At 41.8% G+C, this 19,981-nt stretch overlaps 1 non-coding gene across 1 annotated transcript; it reads left to right on the top strand.

Annotated features, from left to right (window-relative positions):
• The first annotated feature begins 2,175 nt into the window (after positions 1-2,175).
• Positions 2,176-2,283, top strand: LOC112086041. Its single transcript, XR_002899266.1, has one exon. It is a non-coding gene; the product is annotated as a small nucleolar RNA R71 (small nucleolar RNA).
• Positions 2,284-19,981: the final 17,698 nt, after the last annotated feature.

Below are 19,981 nucleotides of genomic sequence, written 5' to 3'. Positions count from 1 at the left end.
TTCTTGACAACATCCATGAGATTAGGGTTCAGTTTCCTTTGACTTTCGATTGAGTTTTTAGCATTATCCTCTAGTTTTATCTTGTGCATACAAAGATCTGGAGAGATTCCAGGTATGTCATCAAGTGAATATCCTAAGGCTTTTCTATGCTTTCTCAGCTCAGTCAACAGCATTTTGGTTTCTTCTTCCGTCAAACCAGAGTTTATTTTGACAGGATAAGTAGAATTTGGTCCAAGGAAAGAGTACTTAAGTCCGACGGGAAGAGGTTTAAGCTCGACTTTAGGGGCTTTAAGCTCGCTCCAAGGATCATTAATTGCTGCAGCAGTGTCTTTAGGAGGTGTAGGAATGTTTGTTTGGTCCTTAAGATCTAGATAGTTTAGAGGTTTCCTATAAGTTTCGGATTTATCAAGCATACGCGCGCATTCACTCGAAATTTCTTCAAGGAAATTGCGTTCATCTTTTGCGGGTGAAAGCGTGACACTTAAAGGGTCGTCTAGAAGCAAATCTTAATAGACTTCCTCAATAATTCTGTCTAACTCATCAACCCAACAAATTTTGCCATCTAGAGTCGGTTTATCGAAACTTTTGTTCATGTCAAATTGCATAACTAAACCGGCTAAATGAAGGTCAATTTTTCCTTCAGGAACATTGATTATGGCTCCGGCTGTAGATAGGAATGGTCTTCCAAGAATAAGGTGATCCTTAGGTTCTCTTTCTAGTTCTAGAACTACGAAATCAGTAGGTATGGAACATTTCTCGATTTCTACGAGAACATCAATTAAGATACCTACAGGTTGTCTAACGGAACGATCAGCTAATACTAAGGAAATTTTAGTGGGCTGGAAAGTGTGGTGTCCTAAACGTTTTGCTACTGAAATAGGCATCATGTTTATGCTAGATCCTAAATCACAGAGAGCACGCTCAAAAGCTACATCATTGATGGTGCATGAAAGTACGAAGCTTCCAGGATCGTTTTTCTTTTCAGGGATTCGGCTTTGCAGGATAGAACTACATTCATGGGTTATCATCATAACGCCTTCTTCAAGAGTTAAAGAATTTGTTAGAATACCCTTCATGTATTTTCTAAAGCAGGAATCATAGCACAAGCTTCTACGAAAGGTAATCTCACATTTAGTTGATCGATCAACTCTTTCAGCTTAGCTTTTTCTTTCTCTTTCCTAGGGGCTCTTAAGGCTCTAGGATATGGAGGTTTAGGTTTATAGACACGAGTTAGTGGAGGTGAAATCGGGTCTTCTCCAAGGATTTCCCGGGATGTATCTTCTTTTACTTCTTCTCCATCCTTCTCTCCTACCACTTCTTTTTCAACATCTTCAAACGTGATTCTTTCTCTTTCTTTCTCCTTTTCCTTACCCTTTTCCTCATCTTTGGGATCTTTAGGAAATTCAGGCTCTTTGTAAGCTAATCCACTCCTAAGTGTGATAGCTTTCACATGATCGGAGGGATCTGCTTCACTTGAGCTCTCGAAAGAATTTTCACTTGGCTCCTCTTCAGAATTTTCTAAGTTTTTAGAATTAGTTTTGATCATTAGGCTAAGAAGGGTGGAAAATTTTTCATTGAAATCTTCTTGCATCGTTTTTAGTTCAGATCTAAGATCACTAGTCTCTTGAGACCTAGATTTTTCAAGCTCTAGAATCTTTTTGTTTAGGTTTTCAGCTTCAGAAGAGGGAAAACTAGAATATGAAACAGGATTAGATTGAATAGCCAAGATTGGTTCGGAAGTTGATGTCCAGGCAAGTTCGGAAGACAGTTTCCCGTGGTTATAAGGCTCGCGACCGCGGTGAAACAGGTCTTGGCCGCGGTCAGCATCATCACGACCGCGGTGAAAGCTTGGTTTGCCGCGGTCCGGATGAATGGACCCGCGGTGATCAGAAACGAATGGAAAATCTTGAATTTGATAGACTTCTGCAGTGTTAACCGTCCCTTGATCATAAGAATCTATTGGGTTGTCCCAACCATTAAAGTTACACGTATTGTTTGACTTGTTTGGTTGTTGCAATCCAAGTGGACTGAATGCTGTTTGCGAAATTTTTGATGAAAACGTGAGCATCTTCTACAGATCTAGTTGAGAAGTCTCCATTACTTGCTGTGTCGAAAGAGTGTTGTAACTCTGTAGTTATACCGCGATAGAAGATACCCAGCAGGTATTCTTCGGTATATCCATGGTGTGGACAATTTCTTTGGTATTCTCTAAATCTTTCCCAAGTATCTAAAAGATCTTCATCTTCTTTTTGTTTATAAGTTCTTATCTTGTTTCTTAAGAGATTTGAACGATTTCTAGTATAAAAACGATTTAGGAAAGCAATTCTACACACTGCCCACGTTTTTAGTGAAGCAGGTGGCAAAGATTTTAGCCATTTGCTGGCATTGTCTCTCAAAGAGAATGGGAAAAGACTACACTTGTGGTAATCCCCATTTGCTGTAATGGTTGCACATAATTCTTCAAACGTCTCGATATGGTCAATCGGGTGTTCGGAATTGTAACCATGGAATTGATTTTGTTGAACTAAATGGATATAGGGTACCTTAATTTTGGTTTTGCCATCCTCTGGTAAGGCTGGTTGAATAGCTCTTCGATCTCCCAAGAATTTCTCGAGTGAATTGAAACTTCCAATCAGTTCATCATCATCTTCATGTTTTGTGGATCCGATTAGCTCATTGTCATCATAAATCGGTTCTTCAAACTCATCATCAGTCAGGTCATCGTCGCTGGGATCACCATCCACACGATATGGTGGATCACCAAGAGTTCCGGGAACATGTTCCCGGTCTCTCATTGCAGAGAAACCTGAAAAATTCAAAAGAAAAAGTAAAAGTAAACAAGTGTTCTAATGGATTTAAGCTGGGATTCGCAACGAAATAAATCAAAATCCCCGGCAACGGCGCCAAAAGCTTGATGCGATTGTAAACCGGGTTGGTCGGTTTTCGTTTTACTAAGCTTCAGGTTTTAAATTTATAACCCCTTAATTTCTGAAAGTGCACAGATGTGCGCTGTAGTACTTAGGGTTTAGTACGAATTCACGGCAATGCTTAAATCAGACTAGACCTAAACAATTTGGGTTTTGGTTTTGGGTTTTGGTTGTCACTAAATCTAAACTAGAAAGCAAAGCAAACAAAAGCAATTGAAAACGAAAGCAAATAAAGTAAGTAAAAGCGATTAACAAAGGAGAATGGAAACAAGGAAATAAGCGAATGAAAAGCAGAGGAATACAAAGGTTGTAAGCAATTAAAGACAAACGTTGGGCATCAAGGGTAATTCACAGGGGTTCATTGACTAAGCTATGTTGATTTTAAACAAGTGATAAAGGTAATCAACTACGTATGTTCTAGAACTCGAGGCACAGAAGTATGAATAGCCTACTTTTGCAGCACTAAACAACTATCTCTCGCAACCCTGATCAGTAGGTTTCCACTCTGATCCTGGAAGGGAGAAGATGCAATAGCAGAACAAGACTCATCAACATTCACAACTCAACTACAGGTAGGTTTCCACTCTTATAGAATAATTGCTCGTTTCACCCTAGTTCAGACAATCAATGAAAGCTTTCGCAACATATCATATCAGATCGGCTTCTAAGTGGCCAGCAAAGAATCATGCAATAAGATTAAAGGCAAACGAAGAACATCTAGAAGATTATAAATCCTAATTATATCGATTCATAAACAAAAAGACACATGAAATTCCCTTTGAACAATCCCTTTAAACCCAACTGGGTAACTACTCAAACATATTGTAAAGAATCATCTCAGAGTATTGAAAGTTGCAGGAAATTAAAGAGAATAGGGAAGAAAAACGAAGAACAGAGTCGACGGCGGAGGCGAGATGATGCACTCCTGCGGCGGCTCCTCCTTCAAGGGTGGCGGCCTCTCTCTCTAGGGCTTTGAGTCTCACACAAAAATTTAAGTACAGAAAAGAACACACCCTTTAGAATGACCTAAAGGGGGTATTTATAGCTTCTGGAGTGGTCGTGGACACTTGGGCTTCAAAAATAACGAAAGGAATTGATATGGGCTTTAATTAAGTCGTCTGGAAAGTGACCGACCAATGTCCGCGGTCGCGGTGGCTCTACCCGCGGGAAAATGGGTGTTGGCCGCGGTCCCGGCACATGGTTCTCTTCCGGAACTGCATTTTCTATCATTCTTGCATCGGGAGTATCTGAAGATCTAACCGTTGGATTGTCTCAAAACCAAGTGCATTAGAAAGCTGGTTGGATCCTATATGTTGTCTCAAATTTTGGGGTTGATCAGACGGTGAGAAGGTCTTCATCGCTTGTCATACTTCTGACAGTCTGCATTTATCCAAAATTGCTCATTTGTTCCAAATTGCAAATCTTTTTCCCAAGTTTCCTGTAAAGTCTTTTGAAACTCTAAAATATTGAAAACAGAGTTAAAACACCTGCATAAGACATAATTATGATCCATAAAAGTGGTCAAAATACGGTGTTATAAACCGGTACAGCGTTTGGCCGAGAAAATCCACCCGGTAAGCATTTTTGGCTGATGTTTTGCTTCCTGCGGTACATGGTTTTGCCGATGGACTCCAAAACACCATTTTCACCATTTCTGATCCTTCTTCCACCAATTTATCACCTGGTGTCACCACTTCCACTCAATGTAGCCTCCAAAGTACCTGTTTAACACTCAAAACCATGAAAAGACTCACTTGGACCTAATGCAAACTCCTAAGTCCTAAAATAATGCATAAGGACTTAAAATGCATGAAATAAGACATGATTTGGACTCAAATATGCAAACTAAATGATGCATTTTATGAATATATCAACTCCCCTACACTTGTCCTTTGCTTGTCCTCAAGCAAAAAAAACAAATGAGAGAGATGGTTGGTGTTTGGGAGTTCACATTTCTTTAAAGAGAGAGAGTTAATCATCAAAAGAGTTCAAGCTCATTGTCCTAGTTACTATTTCTAAATTGCAATGCAAATTGGTGTACTCATAAAAACTAGTCCACTACAAGAAAAACACCTTTTTAAAACAGTCGAAACCGTTGTAAAATCATTGTAAAACACCCATTATGACGTACTTGCGACGGTTTCAAAACCGCCGTAAATGCATCGTCATAAAATACATTTCTTCGTAAAATTATCGGAAATTTTAAGACGGTATCAAACCGTCATAAAATCATCGTAAACCTTTCGTCGTGAAATCGTCGTAATACTTCAAATGATTTTATGACGAATGTGATGATCGTAAAATTACGTCGAATTTACATCGATTTGCCTCGATTTGTTTACCATTGTAACCGTCGTAAAATCGTCGTACATAACCGACATATAAACGGCGTATATTCTACAACACAAAAACCATCGTAATACCGTCGTATTTTTTTTTATTCGTAGTTTTTCCGTCGTAACCTTACGACGATTTTATGATGATATATTAAAACAATAATAAATATAATTACGAGGATGATATGACGTTTTGATAAAATGAAAAAAAAAAATTATTAAAACTGAATTAAAATTCAAAAAAAGATTAAAATATAATTTAAAAAAATTAATTATTAAAATTTAATTAAAATCCAAAATGAAAAAAAATTCCAATAATTACAAAAACCTAATCGAGTCCTAAATCTACACTAATGTCTATCCCCGTATCCTCCTGCTCCCCGTCTTGGCCCGTAGGTTGCTCGCCCGCAGCTCGGTTGGAGTTTGCTGGCGCTTGGTATCCGGCTCTAGGTGGATCTATCCCGAGAGACCGGAACATCTCCTCGTCCGTCTGCACCGGTGGTTGCCTCCTCGAGGATGAAGAAGAAGTGTCGAGGACTCCAGATGCCCGCATCATGTCCAACTGCACCGTGAGAAAGGGGTTATCGGCGCCCAAAATGTCGGACAGACTATAGAACTGGTCGATCTTCGTCTTGTATTGCGTGTGCATCTCCTGCAGCTCCTGCTGAAGAACCACCAGATCCTCTGACCGGACATGACCAGTTGCAGAAACGACAATGGTATCATGGATGGATCCCATCCCTAAAACCCTGCCCTTCTTCCGAGGGGCAACCTGCAAAGATATGTTGAAAACATAAGTAAAACACCTATTGAAACAATATATTTAAAGAAGTCAAGTAGGAAATAAAAATTAAAACTTACATTTTCAAAGATCTTGTCCATCTCCGCCACCATCAGGGTCGGTGTGGACTAGACCGAGCTACCTCCGGGAGACGTCAGAGGCACCTGCTGCGAGAACTGCGTGTGCGTTTGCCGCTCCTCGATCCTCGCACAGGCAGCGTTGTAGATCTCCTCCGCCCGAGGATCCGTGAATTCACCATTCTTCTTCTTGTGGGTCTCCGCGAAGACCTTCCTCATCAGAGGAAGTTCTCCCCCGTTTTCTTCGACCTACAAAATCAAATGGAATATGTTAATAAAAATAATTGAAATAAAAAAAATAAATAACTTGTTAATTAAGCTTACCATTATAAGACGTCTCCCAGCAAAAGGGACTTGACCGGAAGTGTGCAGGAAGTCTTTTGGCTGGCCTGCATCATCTTTAGCGTTCCTGAAAAAGAAAAATTTGTTAGTTTATATAAATAAAAATATTATTATATATATCTGTAAACACATATTAATTTAGTTTAAAAACAAACCTGGATCCCGAACACTTGGCAAAAATGGTATGGGCATATGGATCCAGCCAATGCTGTACTAGACCCTCCCAGTCACTATCAGCCATAGGCCCTGGCTTTGCCTTGTCTCCGTCAACCTTCCACTTCCTCTTCCAGTCGGAAATGGTGTTGTTGAGGCACAGCTTGACCTTCTCTCTGAACGTCATCTTCACACGGCCGTGTGCGGAAAGTACCTAATGCCACTTTTGATATATAAAAAAAAAGTTAGTTATAAACTATATAACCGTGAAACACTTGAACCAAGTATCGAAAGTGGCCTGGTCCAGCTTCCTAAAGCTGGTATGGGATTGTACAAAGAATCCCTTGATGATATCAGAGATGCTCCGACCAACGCAATTGTCGACATCAAACCAACATCGTAAAAATATATTTGTTAGATATCTATTCTATTAATATATAAATTGTATAAATATTTGTTAAATTTCGATAAAAAATTGAAAACATGCCAAAACGTCCCAGCAGGTCAGTCCGGATCAAGTTTCTTCATCCCGCCATGACCTGGCTGCTGTAGAAATCCTCAACCGTATATTGTGCATACGGTGGAGGCGGTATCAGGGCTGGTTCTGCTGGTGGTGGTGGTGGTGGTGGAGGTGGCGGCGGCGGAACAAAACCCAGTTGAGATCCCGGGCTCTGAGATACGGCAGCCTGCGTTCCCGAAGACTCCGGGATTACGGACTCCATAGCAGAGTTCGACGTACCGCTAGCATCTGCTGGAGGCAAAACATTTCGATAGTGGAACCTTCGGGGAGCCATAGCATTCTGAAAAATAAATTTTAAAAACATATTAGATATAACGAAAATTAAATTTTTCATAAATTCAAACCTATCTAATTCCAAACTTATCTAAATTATATTCATCTCTTAATTATATTTAACAAATTATAAATAAAAAACAAATTAAAATTTATATAAGGGAATTTACAAAAACTCTTGAGGATGAGGGAACTTTTAGAGAGAGAGAGAGTTTAGAGAGTTTAGAGAGAGAAGGAGAAGTGAGAAATGAGCAAAGGAGGAAGGAAGTCCGCGTCCCTTATTTAACTTTTGTGGTCGTCATAAAACCGTCGTACCCAAAACAAACCAATGCATGAAACGACACGTGGCTAACTCACACCGCATGAACATTACGACGATTTTTTGGTGGTTCCGTCGTAAATTCATCGTAATGTGCATTCATTTATTACCTCGTACCTCGGATCTGGAAAACACACGACTGAGATTGTGTCGTAAGTTCGATGGAATTTTACAACGGTTTTATGACGTTTTGATGAACAATCATCGTAATTTTTTCGTACACCAAATTATGATGATTTTTTTTAAAAATCATCAAACCACAAATTTCTGAAAAAAATATTGCATTGATTAAATTCTGATATGTTCATAAAATGCACCATTTCGCTTGCATGTTTTAGTCCAAACCATGTCTTATTTCATGCATTTTAGGTCTTTAGGTATTGTTTTAGGACTTAGGGGTTTGCATTAGGTCCAAGTGAGTCTTTGCATGGTTTGGAGTCTTAAACAGGTACTTTGGAGGCTTTTGGAGTAGAAAAGGTGAGACCAAGTGATGCAATGGAGTTTGGAAGATCAGAAATGGTGGAAATGTGGTTTTAGGATCTATCGGCAAAAGCCATGTACCGCAGGCTACAATTCTCGGCTAAAATGCTTACCGTGTGAAGTTTCCATCGACCAAAAGCTGTACCGGATGAAGGTTCTATTGGCTGAATTCTATGCCAAGACAGGTTGGGTTTTACTGGCTAAAAGCCTTACCGCGAGATCAGTGTAGCGGCCAAAACCCGAGCATCAGTACATGAGCTCTCGGCTAAAACCTTTTTATGCCGATACACGCCAAAGATTGCCTGTCCGGGAAAGCTTCCAGTCCGATTCAGCTGTTGGGGTCTTCATCAAAGTTGGAGAGAATCGAGTCATGGTTCTAGAAGAGTTAGAAATACGGAATTCTGAGCAGTGAGCAGAGAGTTAAGGCCATCAGGAGATACACCTGTCTTGCTTCCATTCTAAACCTATCCGATGAGCTTCAAAAATTACGTGGGACGATGCCTTTCCAGACCGATTCAGTTTCCGGGTCCTTCATCAAGAATCAAGAGCTTCAGAACAATTAAGATCACACAATTTGGAGCTCTTAGCTGGGAGATATCTTTTCCGGAGTGAATGCAGGTTCTGAAGCCATTTTCTGGAGCATTCCGGTGCACTTCAATGATTGACCGTCCAGGAGATCTTTCTTTTCCAGGATGCAATTAGGGTCTTCACCAAAGGTCTAGCTGGCTAAGTCATCTTTCCTGTGGACTTGATCTTGTGTGATTTGGAGTTCTGAACAGAAAGTTATAATGGTTTAAGTGTGGAGATGTCCCTGGCACCAAGATGAATACCGGGTATTTTGCTACACTGACTCTAATAACGTGGTCCACACCGAGATATTGCACCCCAGTGCCAGGTGAGCCTTGCACCAACCCTTTTGCATGTTCAGCACCGGCCACAACATCGGAGAAGAGCATCTCAATGTAATCTGCATCGTTTCAAACCATTCATCAACACCAACTTTCACACCGGCCATTTTGACCTCGGTGCTAGCTCACACGTTCCAGCCATCTTCCCAGCACCGAGCAGCTTCATCTAGGTGTGCTCCCCGGTGTAAAACTCACAGAAGTTTTGCTCATTTTACACCGGCATCTACACCTGGGAAATGAACCCCGGTGCTGTTCCCATCGTCCGAGTTTTCTCCACAACCCCGAGGACAACACCGGCCATTTGAATCCCGGTGTCAGCACACACGCCAAGACAAGCTTCAGGACATCACAACACTGGCCAGAGCAACGGACAAACACACCTTGGTGTAAAGTTGGTTGCGTTTTTAAGAGCTTTTCTTTCCGGGTCAATACCCGGTTTGTCCCGGGTTGACCCGGAAATTAGGAGACAACTATAAATACTTTTTCAGGTTATACCCTTAGGATTATCTCATTTTCCCTTAAGCTTTTTACCTCTTTTGTGAAAGAACACACTTTGAGAGAGATATCTCCATTTTCTTCGTGAATCAAAAGAGTTTAAGAGCTTTAATCACCATTTCATCATCATCTACCCATCTTCTATCATTTCTCATCATCTAATCATGCTTGTCTACCCATCTGGCAAAAGATCAAGGGAGATAATCATGATTGGTGAGTAGATTTATCTTAAGGTCTTAGATGAGTAGGTTAGGGTGCTAAGATGTTAGATTAGAGAGTTTAGGGGTTAGATCTTGCATCATCCATTCTCTAACAAGCTGTTCTCAAAGCTAGATCTTTGCACATCACTCTGGTCTAGATCTTAGGCATTTCCTCACCCAAAAGGTGTTTGTAAAAATCCCTGAACCAAGCTTGTTAGAGGTTTAAGTGTTTTCACCATGAGAGTGATTGTTTAATGCTTAAATGACTTATTAGACTGATTCTTAATGCTTGTTGATTCATGCTTCTCAAATGGAAATTTGGTATGAAAGAGGATTAGCATAGGAGTTCAATGCCTTCATGAGAGGATTATCTTACTTAAGAGTCTATGTTGAATGGTGTTGCTTGATTGTTTGTTCATTTAACTCTCTGGTTTAGTATTAAAGCACCCTAACCATATCTTGTCTAAGGTCTTTCCCTCATCATATTCATATCATCATCACCTGTTTATTGTTAGTGCTTGCCTTAGTTTACTTTAATCACTTGTCATTGGCTTGCTTAGATTTCATTTTAAGCACTTGCACAAACCAAACTCATCATATTGCTTGGATTAAGAAACTATCAGCATGAACTAGTGTCTACCCACATATTTGGATTGATAACCCTTTGTATTACATTGACAAGGGATTGATAACTCCATCTAAAAGATTGAAAACCTCTAGTTATCAACTTCCTAAGCTGCTTTTAAATTGAGCTATGGAATAAGGACATTACTTAGTCCAATATGATTGATTTGGTGAATGAGATAACAATTTTTTCCATCATCCTTGTTGGGGTCAGTTTTCACCCACACGAGTTTAACTGCCTAAAAAAGACTAAGTGTCGAAATTGGGTTTCGAAAAGCCCAATTCTACGATTTACCGAAGGAAGGATCGAACCAGAACGCAACCAACATAGTAAACCGAGCCAAACCAAATACCATTCCAAACCGCGCCGAACCAACTGCTGGTTTGGCCAAACCAAGCCAAATGAAAGGCTTGATTTGACCAAGCCAAACCAGGGAAGGCGAAGAACCAAACCGAGCCGGTATTGGTTTGGAAGGTTTCTCGCGTACTTGAGCCAAGGAATCACCCGTAAACGAGAAGTGGATTGGGCCGAAAAAGAAAGATAATGGGCTGAGCCGAAGGGTCGAAAGTGTTAATGGACCAAACCAAATAGTCGCAAAGGCCTGATGAACGAGTCCAAGAGATTTTACCATAGGAGATATTGGAGTTGTCAGCCGCACAAAAGAAAAGGAAGATTTCCGAGAATCTCTGGAGAGAATCTCGGCTAGGCGGTTTGTAGACTTAGTATAAATAGTCGATGTAATTCTTTCATTATGTAACTTTGACGCAATCACAGAAACCCTAAGCAATAAAACTACTTTTCGATCTTTGGTCTTGAGATTTTCACTTAGAAGCTTTAGATCCCTCTTTTTCCTTAACAAATTTTGATTGTGCGAGTTTCGACTCACACAATTTGGCGCTGTCTGTGGGAAAATAAAGCTCTCTTACACCGAAAACTTTCTTGAACGAGATCCGAAAAGATGTCCGGAGACGAACGGAGAGATGACTAGAACAACGGCGGAGATCCTACCCAAAGCAAGGAGAATCCTCCTCCGACGGATGCAGGTACAACAGCCGAACCCTTGGACGAGGTGAAAAAGATGCTCGAAGCAATGATGAAAAAGTTTAACATGCAGGAAATGCAGAACAGCTCTTTCGTGGAGAGACTTGAAGCGTTGACAACGGGGAACCCAATCAGGAACCGACGTCTCGGACTGACGGGAACTTCCGGAGATGTCCTGCGAAGGTTCGGCCTGCGACCAAACTCCCTCGAGTTCGCAACTCCCGCAAACAGGCTCGGAGGGGCGCAGCAAAATCCGTCCGGCTTGGTGACACCCACGGTGAAGAAGTCCACACCGACTAAACCACCTCTGCTAGCTCGGAGAGGAACAGTGAACAGCAACAAGCATGACCAGCAGAACGATGGTAATGCCGCAGGAGATATCGGAAAGGAGACGATCACTGTGGATGATGAAGACGACCAGGAAGAGGAGCTCGTCCTTTAATCGAGCCGCGTTTCAGGACATATTACCTGAGCCGAACTCGAAGAGGCGTTGGAAGGAGCAGGGACGAAAAAGAAGATGACGCCGCACTCCGAAATCAAAACCTGACGGAGGAAGAGGAAAATTTGCTCTGGGTCGAGCAGATGATGCATGATAGCTTGGTACGAAAAGAAAATCAACGCAGCAGTGCACGTCGAGCCGCTCTAAATGGTGGCAGTATCGAATACGAAGTCGACGAGTCGCAAAAGAACAACCAGATGAAGGAGATGAACAAGCTCCGAGCTACTATAGCTCGGACAGCCGCCGAGATGAAGGCAGTCCGATCCCAAGTTCATCATGCAATCAGTTCGGCACCGAAGATAGATCGTATGTTGGAAGAAACGCAGCGTACGCCATTCACGGTGCAAATCACCGAAGCTCAGATCCCTGAACCGGGAAAGATAAGAATTCCTTTCTACGAAGGACAACTGACCCGAAGGCACACATCACAGCTTTTCAGATCGGAATGGGACGAGCCTTCTCGAGAAACGCCCCCAATCTCAGCGAAGACGAAGAGATGCCAGTTTCTGCCTCTCTTTGTCGAACACCTGAAAGGCACACATTGGAATGGTTCTCGAGGCTTGAGCGTAACTCCATTATATTTTCAGCAGCTGTCAACCGTTTTTCTGAAACAGTACTCCATGTTCAACGACCAAGGAACCTCTGATGACGATCTATGAACTTTGTCTCAAGGACCAAACGAGCCATTGAAAGCTTACATGGCTCGGTTTAAAGCGGTGGTGTCAAAGGTGGAAGGAGTGAGCAACAAGGCAGCTCTCACAGCCCTGAAAAGATCACTGTGGTATAAGTCCGACTTCCGGAGGGAAATGGCGTTGAACACGCCGCTCACTATCCAAGATGCCCTACATCGCTCTGCCGAGTTTGTCTTGAATGAAGAAGAGATGAAGAACCTAGACGAGCAGTACGAGTCGACAAAAGCGGCGATCTGAAATTCTCTGACGACGCGTCAAAGGAATGTGAGAAGCAATGACTATGTGCACCACGAAGGGCCGAGGCTACAAGGAGCCCAAAATTATCAAGTGGGAGCAGGACAAGGCAAAGGACCATGGAATACTTGGACTCGGAACCCCCGAACTTATGACAAAAAAGCATTCTGCGAACACCACCAGTGCTACGGGCACTCAACAGCAAACTGTCGGTTCTTGGCCGCCAGACTCTCCGCAAAGTGAATAGCAGGAGAGCCCAAAGAAACCGCATCTGCCAAGGAGCCCGAAGACGAAAAGCGAGAAGGTGACCAAGTTAACCCCCCGAACTGAGAGCAAAGAAACCGAGGCGAAGCCCAAAAGCGAGGAAGTAGGAATAACGAGGATCCGCGAGATGGTCCCAGAAGAAGGATCAATATGATAATGGGTGGATTGCAATACTGTCTTGACACTGTATCATCGATTAAAGCTTTCCAGCAGAGAGCCGATGCAAGTGTTAACTGGGCGGAGCCTCCGAGCTATCCCGCTACCACAATCTCATTTTCGGAAGACGAAACAGTGAGAATCGATGCGCCACATAGTGATCCTCTCGTGATCGAACTTACCATTAGGGATCACGATGTCGCAAGAATATTAATCGATACGGGAAGCTCGGTAGATGTTATCTTTCGCGAAACCCTAAGGAGGATGGAAATCGAACTAAACCGAAGTAACTGTCGTCCCGAAGCCATTAACGGGATTCTCAGGGGAAACAACGATGACAATTGGGATGATCAGGCTTCCCGTGCAAGCAGGAGGAGTAACGAAAGTTGTAGAGTTTTCCGTCGCTGATCATCCGACAATTTACAACGTAATCATGGGAACGCCATGGTTGAACTTGATGCGAGCCGTTCCATCAACATATCATTTATGCCTCAAGTTCCCTGATATATTCATAATTTTCATACTTAGGATTGCATTTTTTGGTCCAAATATTGAGTCTCATGCATACATTTAGGTAGTTTTACTTTATTTTGTCTTTGTTTATAGCTTTAGTTAGTAATTGCATTAGGTCCTAGAGAGTCTTGCACTTTTGGAGTGTTTACAGGTATTTTGGTGTCAATTTGGAGCATCTGGAGCAGAAACCGTGGAGAGACCCTCGTTTTGGATGCATCAAACCGGGATCGTTGGCTCCACCGTGGAGAAACCGTGGAGCCAACGATCCCTCTACTTCATCGCCTGATACGAAGGCCTTTCATTGTGTTTCAGCCTCCGGTTACTTATTCAAGATTCAAGAGGGTTGAGTCTAGTTTCCATAACGCTTTAGATCACTCAAGTTGGAGGTCGGAGCTGAAAGTTACGCCAATCAGAAGGAACACATCTCTCGCAGCCGCTAAAGAACCAAAACGACGCGCCTCAAAGAACAGGTGAAACGGAGCCCTTCCAACGTTTTCTAGACTCGGACCTTTATAAAAGTTGTAACTAACAGAGCCTTCTGGCTCATGGAGTTGACAGACCGAGGTTCGGACCACTGAGCGGAGAGTTATGAAGGTGTTGGTTCATACGGTTTGCATTCATATCGACCAGAAGCATCTAGATAAGAAGTGGTTGACATTTTCAACCTGGGACGCCGAAATAATATCGATCAAAATGTCGAGGTGACCCATGGTCTACATTTTCCAACCTCAAACGCCGAAAGAATGTCGACCAAAATATCGAGATATGGCACGTCGATATTTCTCTCGATCCAGTCCGAGTTTTTGGGCCTTTTTGGGCAATATCCTGCTTGTTAAGGGTTGGCTCATTAAGAAAACCCTGAGTATAAATAGTTTTGAGACTTTAATGATTAGATTAAACTTTATTCTCTCTTTTCTCTTTGCCTCTTTTGTAAAAACCCAGATTTTGTTAAGAGATATCTCAAGGATTTAATCAATCTAAAGTTGTTTCTTATCATCTTCTCTTCTTATCTTTGCTTCTAATCATGTTTAACATCACCTCTTGCAAAAGATTAGGTGTGTTAAGCATGATTAGTTGATAGACAAGACTTTTTAGGTCTCGGGGCTATCAATCCCCTTGTCAAAGTAGCACAAAAGAGGTTGTCAATCCAAGAATGTGGTGATAGACACTAAGCTATGTGATCAGTTTCTCAATTCAAGTAAACAGGTGAGGTTTTGATTGATTAATGACAACTAAAAACTTGATAAGGTTAATGATTAAAGAAGTGATCAAACAAAGACAAGCAAATAACAAAATGATGATGAGAATGTATGTATGATGATGAGAAAGGTCTTAGACATGATAGTGGATTAGGGTGCCTTCAGTGTTAAACTAGTGAGCTAATGAACCATATGATCAAGCAAACCATTCAACTTAAACATCATTAATTAAGTTAATCCTCTCATGAAGGTATCAACTTCTATGCTAAACCAGTTTCTAACCTAATCATCATTAGTGAAACATGAATCAACAAGCATTAAGAACCAGTTTAATCTGCCATTTAAGCATATAAACAATCATTCCCATGATGAATAACACTTAAACCTCTAACAACCTTGGTTCAGGCATTTCATCAAACACTTTTGGTGCATGAAATGCCCAGAATCTAGACCACATATGATTTGTATGGATCTAGCATTAAGAACAGGTTCTAGAGAATGGAATATGCATGATCTAACCCCTAAGCTCACTAATCTACCACCTAAGCACCCTAATCTACATATCTAGGACCTTAATATGGGGAGTACTCACTAATCATGATCAACACACTAAATCCTTTGCAAGATGTGTTGTTAATCATGATTAGAAGTGTGTAAATGAAGATGGAGATGATAGATTAAGAAGAAAACAGCTTTAAACACAAAGATCTCTCAAACTCTCTTGATTCAGCCCTTAAAAATCGATATTTCTCTTCTTAAGAGGAGTCTTTTCACAAAAGAGGCAAGAGACAAAAGGAATAAAGCTTCTGTTTTGGGGATAAGACCCTAAAAACTATATATAGTTCTCTAAAAACGGACCGGGTCAGCCCGGAACAAACCTGGTCCTGACCCGGCTTTAGTGGATAAAGTGACGAATGTGCGAGTGGGTCAGGAGTCTCCCAGGTCGCATGCCCAAGTCGCACAGGTGAAGAAACAGTCTTGTGAGCCTTAAGTCCCTTAGCCTTAGCCGCATGCCCATCTAGATGTGTTTTGCGAGTGTTTGTGCGGTTCAATCCTCTTCCTCTTCAACAAGCATGACCAAGATGAAATCTGGGGAAGGTATGTGTGCGACTTGGTCCTCCCTTAGTCCCAAGCCGCATGCCTAAGTCGCATAACCAAAGAAAGAGGCTAGAACGAGATAAAACCTTTGTAAACTCAGCCGCATCACTCTGTCGGTGAGAATTGCGGATCTTCGTGCGGCTTGGTCCTTTTTGCTCTTTAACTCCCCCAGACTTAAACCGTTGTTTGTCCTCAAACAAAGCAAAAGCCTAAACTGGTTAAGTGAAAACAAAAATAGGGAATGCACAAATCTGATAGACATGAACTCCTAAACTAGGACCAAAGATAGTGCATCAATCCAAAACTTAGTCTAGAAAATTCTCACCAATGCACAAGAGATACTAGTCCACTTTTTCCGTCATGCAAAACTTAAACAATTTAAATCTTGATTCCAATCAACTAGCTCTCTACATTCATTAAGTTCAATAGTGAGTTCTCATTAAAGACATCATCCAGGGTAGACGGCGTTTGTCATTAAAGGGCTGTTTAAGTGGTGGAGTTAAAGTGTTTCGGGTTACCTGAAGATCTGGAGGATGCAAGATAATATGCAAAACCGCAAGAGAGATAAGGACATGTTGATGACCACAGTTTTCAGTTACTTCTTCTTGCCAAATGTTGTTGCATAATCTTTCCTCCTTTGTTGTAAACAGCTGTTCCCCCAGACTTAGATTCTTTCCGGGAATCAGAAAACAATCTCCAAAACTCCATAAAATCGAACTCCAGTTGCCTTGGGACTTAAAATTCGACCTCTCTAGACTCTCTAAGGCTTTTATTTCCTTTCTTTTCTTATTTTCGGATTTTTTTTTTTTTTGATATAGGAAATGCCTTTTCAAGAGAGAGAGACTAGAGGACGAGATTGTACCAAAATTTGAGATTTTTCTAAGGCAAACTGAGCTTCCTCTTGTGTTGAATCCTTCCGGGAAGTTTTCTGGCAAATCGCAGGTCTCTGTCCTTGGTGACTGAAAACTGCGTCGTTCCTCTTTCTCTCCATTGTTTTTGCACTTATCTGCATATAAGACAATAGAAAACAAGAGTGCATGTGGTTTGAAAGAGGATTGGTTAAGGTGGGGAACTAGCTAAAGATGAACTAGCCATTCAGGATCAACCGAGAGTGGTAAAAGGATAAAGGAGTCCTGAATGTATGATTCGTTTCCCTAGTCTAATGCTTCAATGAGAAAATTAAGTCCAGATTAAGTCCAAATAGAATAGAGCTAGTGTATCCCTTCATTTAAATCGAAATCATTCAAATTCCTCTGGGTACTTCGTTTCAAATGTGCTTAGCTACCGCCTAGTCTAGTCCTAAATCATGAATGAGCATGTCACTAGGAACAGTCTAAAAGCACACAGTCAACTATCATTGATTCATGTTCACCATTCCCTTTTAAAACGTATTTTGTTTTGAAAACTGATTTTGAAAAACTTTAAGGAAAATGCAAAAAGTGTAGATAATGCAAGACTCATGAAAGAAAAGTTGTTAGAAAGGGATAAAATCCTCCCCCAGACTTAAATCACACTGTCCTCAGTGTGAAACAAGTCGAGATTGGATGAGAAAAATGCATAGATAATCGAATTGGTAAGGACAAAGAGAACTTACCTGGATCCGGGATGCTGGTGGAGATGAACCGGATTCATTCGAAGAGGTTTGGGAAGGTGATTAGGTGGTGATGAAGGTGGTGGAGGGTGATGAATGAGGTGGAGGGTGATTGGTGAGGTGGAATGGGGTGAAGTGGGTGGTTTGGGGTCGGGTTTGATCTCAACGACCAAGTGCCGCGGTCAGGGGCCACGCGACCGCGGCAACCAAGTGCTTGGTCGCGGTCAGAATCACGCGACCGCGGTCGATGAGTCGTTTCCCACGGTCAGAACATCTGCGACCGCGGGGGCTTATATCGCGGCCTCTTCCTGCTTCTCCTTGGTTCCTGTTGGGCCGAGCAGTCAGGTACCATCCTTCTTTTTGGTTTTTTCGGGTTTTTTGATTTTTTTGGCTTTTTTTTTGTTTTATAAGAAACATCTGAAACTAAGAAAAAGAAAAAGATCAAAAGAAAAAGAAAAATCCTAAAGAAAACAATACCTAAATGGGTTGCCTCCCATTAAGCGCTTTTGTTTTAAGTCGTTTAGCTCGACTTTTGGTGTTGGACGTGACTTATTCCAATGAAGAAGACCTTGTCCTGAGACAAGTCTTTTTCGACATCTCCTTGCTTTGCCTAGCAGGTTCTTCGTCATTCCAAAGTTCTTCTTCAAACTCTTCTGTTGCAGAACATTTTCCTGCTTTGCTGTTGTATGGAACAGCTTCTGTGAAGACATCTTTGTCGATATTAGCAAATGAAATCCTCCGGTTTAGCCAGTCCATTATAGCTCCGGAAGTTGCTAGAAAAGACCATCCCAGAATCACTGGATATGTTGCATCTCTCGTCTCGACAATGTAGAAGTCGACAGGCACTATGTAATCTCCTATTCTCAAAGGAATTTCATGAGCTATACCTTGAGGTGTTGCATTGGAATCATCAGCTAGACTAATCTTTGCTCTAGTCCTGCGCAGGTGTTTAATACCAAGTCTCAAAGCAATTGCCTTGGACATCATGTTAAGACAAGCTCCAGAATCACATTTCTCCTCTAATAGAACAAAAGATAAGAAACTGACCTATACCTTCTATTTTATGAAGTGTTCGAACAGGTTTACCTCTTCTGGCATGATTGAACAAGTCTTCTATCTCAGGGATTGATTCTTTGCTATCACAGAAGTAGTGGCCTATCATGAAGTCCTTGCAAGCTCTAGCAAACGTGATTCCTTCAGGCAAATTTCGAACCACATCATTGAATCCGTCGAGCTTTTCCTTGCTGATTTTGTTGGTGTAGTGGCTGCAGTCTTCCGGATTTTTGAGGTGAATCGCATAGACAGCTGCTTCTGGTGTTGTCATGTATCGAGCTCTCATAAAGTATCTATGGATATCCTCTTTAGACTCCTTGCAGTACCTGAAAAAGACTTGCAAACGACCAAGTTTCCAGATTTCATCAAAGCTTAAATGAGCAGGGAATGATCTGATTACATTGTTGAACTCCATTAGCTTCTCTCTACTGATGTTGTTGGTGATCCATTGAATTTCTCCTGAGCCATCTTCTGATGAATATCCTGCGTTTGGATCTTCTACAAACAATCCATACTCTTCATCTTCAGAGTATTGTTCTTCATATTCATCTTCACAAGACAAAGCCATGTTGCAAGGCCATGACTTGTCCTCTTCTTCAGATCTCTGGGTGCTTATGGAGCAAACCAGTTGTTGATGAAGTGGTTTAGTCATCCCAGGAGGTGTACTAGACGTACAGATGCTTGTATGAGCTGAACGAGACTGTTTTGGGACGTTTTTATGGTTGGCCTTGACTGCAGGTGATGCGACCGCGGGAAGACGACCATGGGCCGCGGGCAGGCCTAACACGACCGCGGGAGAGTGCTTGTTGGCCGCGGTCGGAGCCAACGCAACCGCGGGGATTCGTCTCCGAGCTGTTCTGCTGCTGTTGCTTCCTCCTTTGCTTCCTGGGTGGTCTCCTAGGTCTTCTGTCTTGAGGTACTTCATCTCTGAACTTGAGTTTTTAGTTTTGGTTGCTGGGATATGCTCTCCAAGTCCTTGCATGATCTCCTCAACCTTTTCTTCAACTTCATCAAGAGCATAGACTACTTTGTCCATGGTTGAGTCAAGCTCTTCGGTTTTGTCAATGACTTTGTAAACCTTCTCTGAAACTTCGACTGTAAAGTCATAAGACTCGTTCTTAGCTTCGTTTAGGGCTTTGTCCACGTCATCAAGTTTGAAATCTAGGTCCATGACTTAGTTTTTGGTGTCGCGAAGCTCATAGGTG

This window comes from Eutrema salsugineum, unplaced genomic scaffold (genome assembly GCF_000478725.1).
Source record: "Eutrema salsugineum unplaced genomic scaffold, Eutsalg1_0 scaffold_24, whole genome shotgun sequence".
Lineage (NCBI taxonomy): Eukaryota > Viridiplantae > Streptophyta > Magnoliopsida > Brassicales > Brassicaceae > Eutrema > Eutrema salsugineum.
This window is presented reverse-complemented; position numbering and strand designations above follow the sequence as displayed.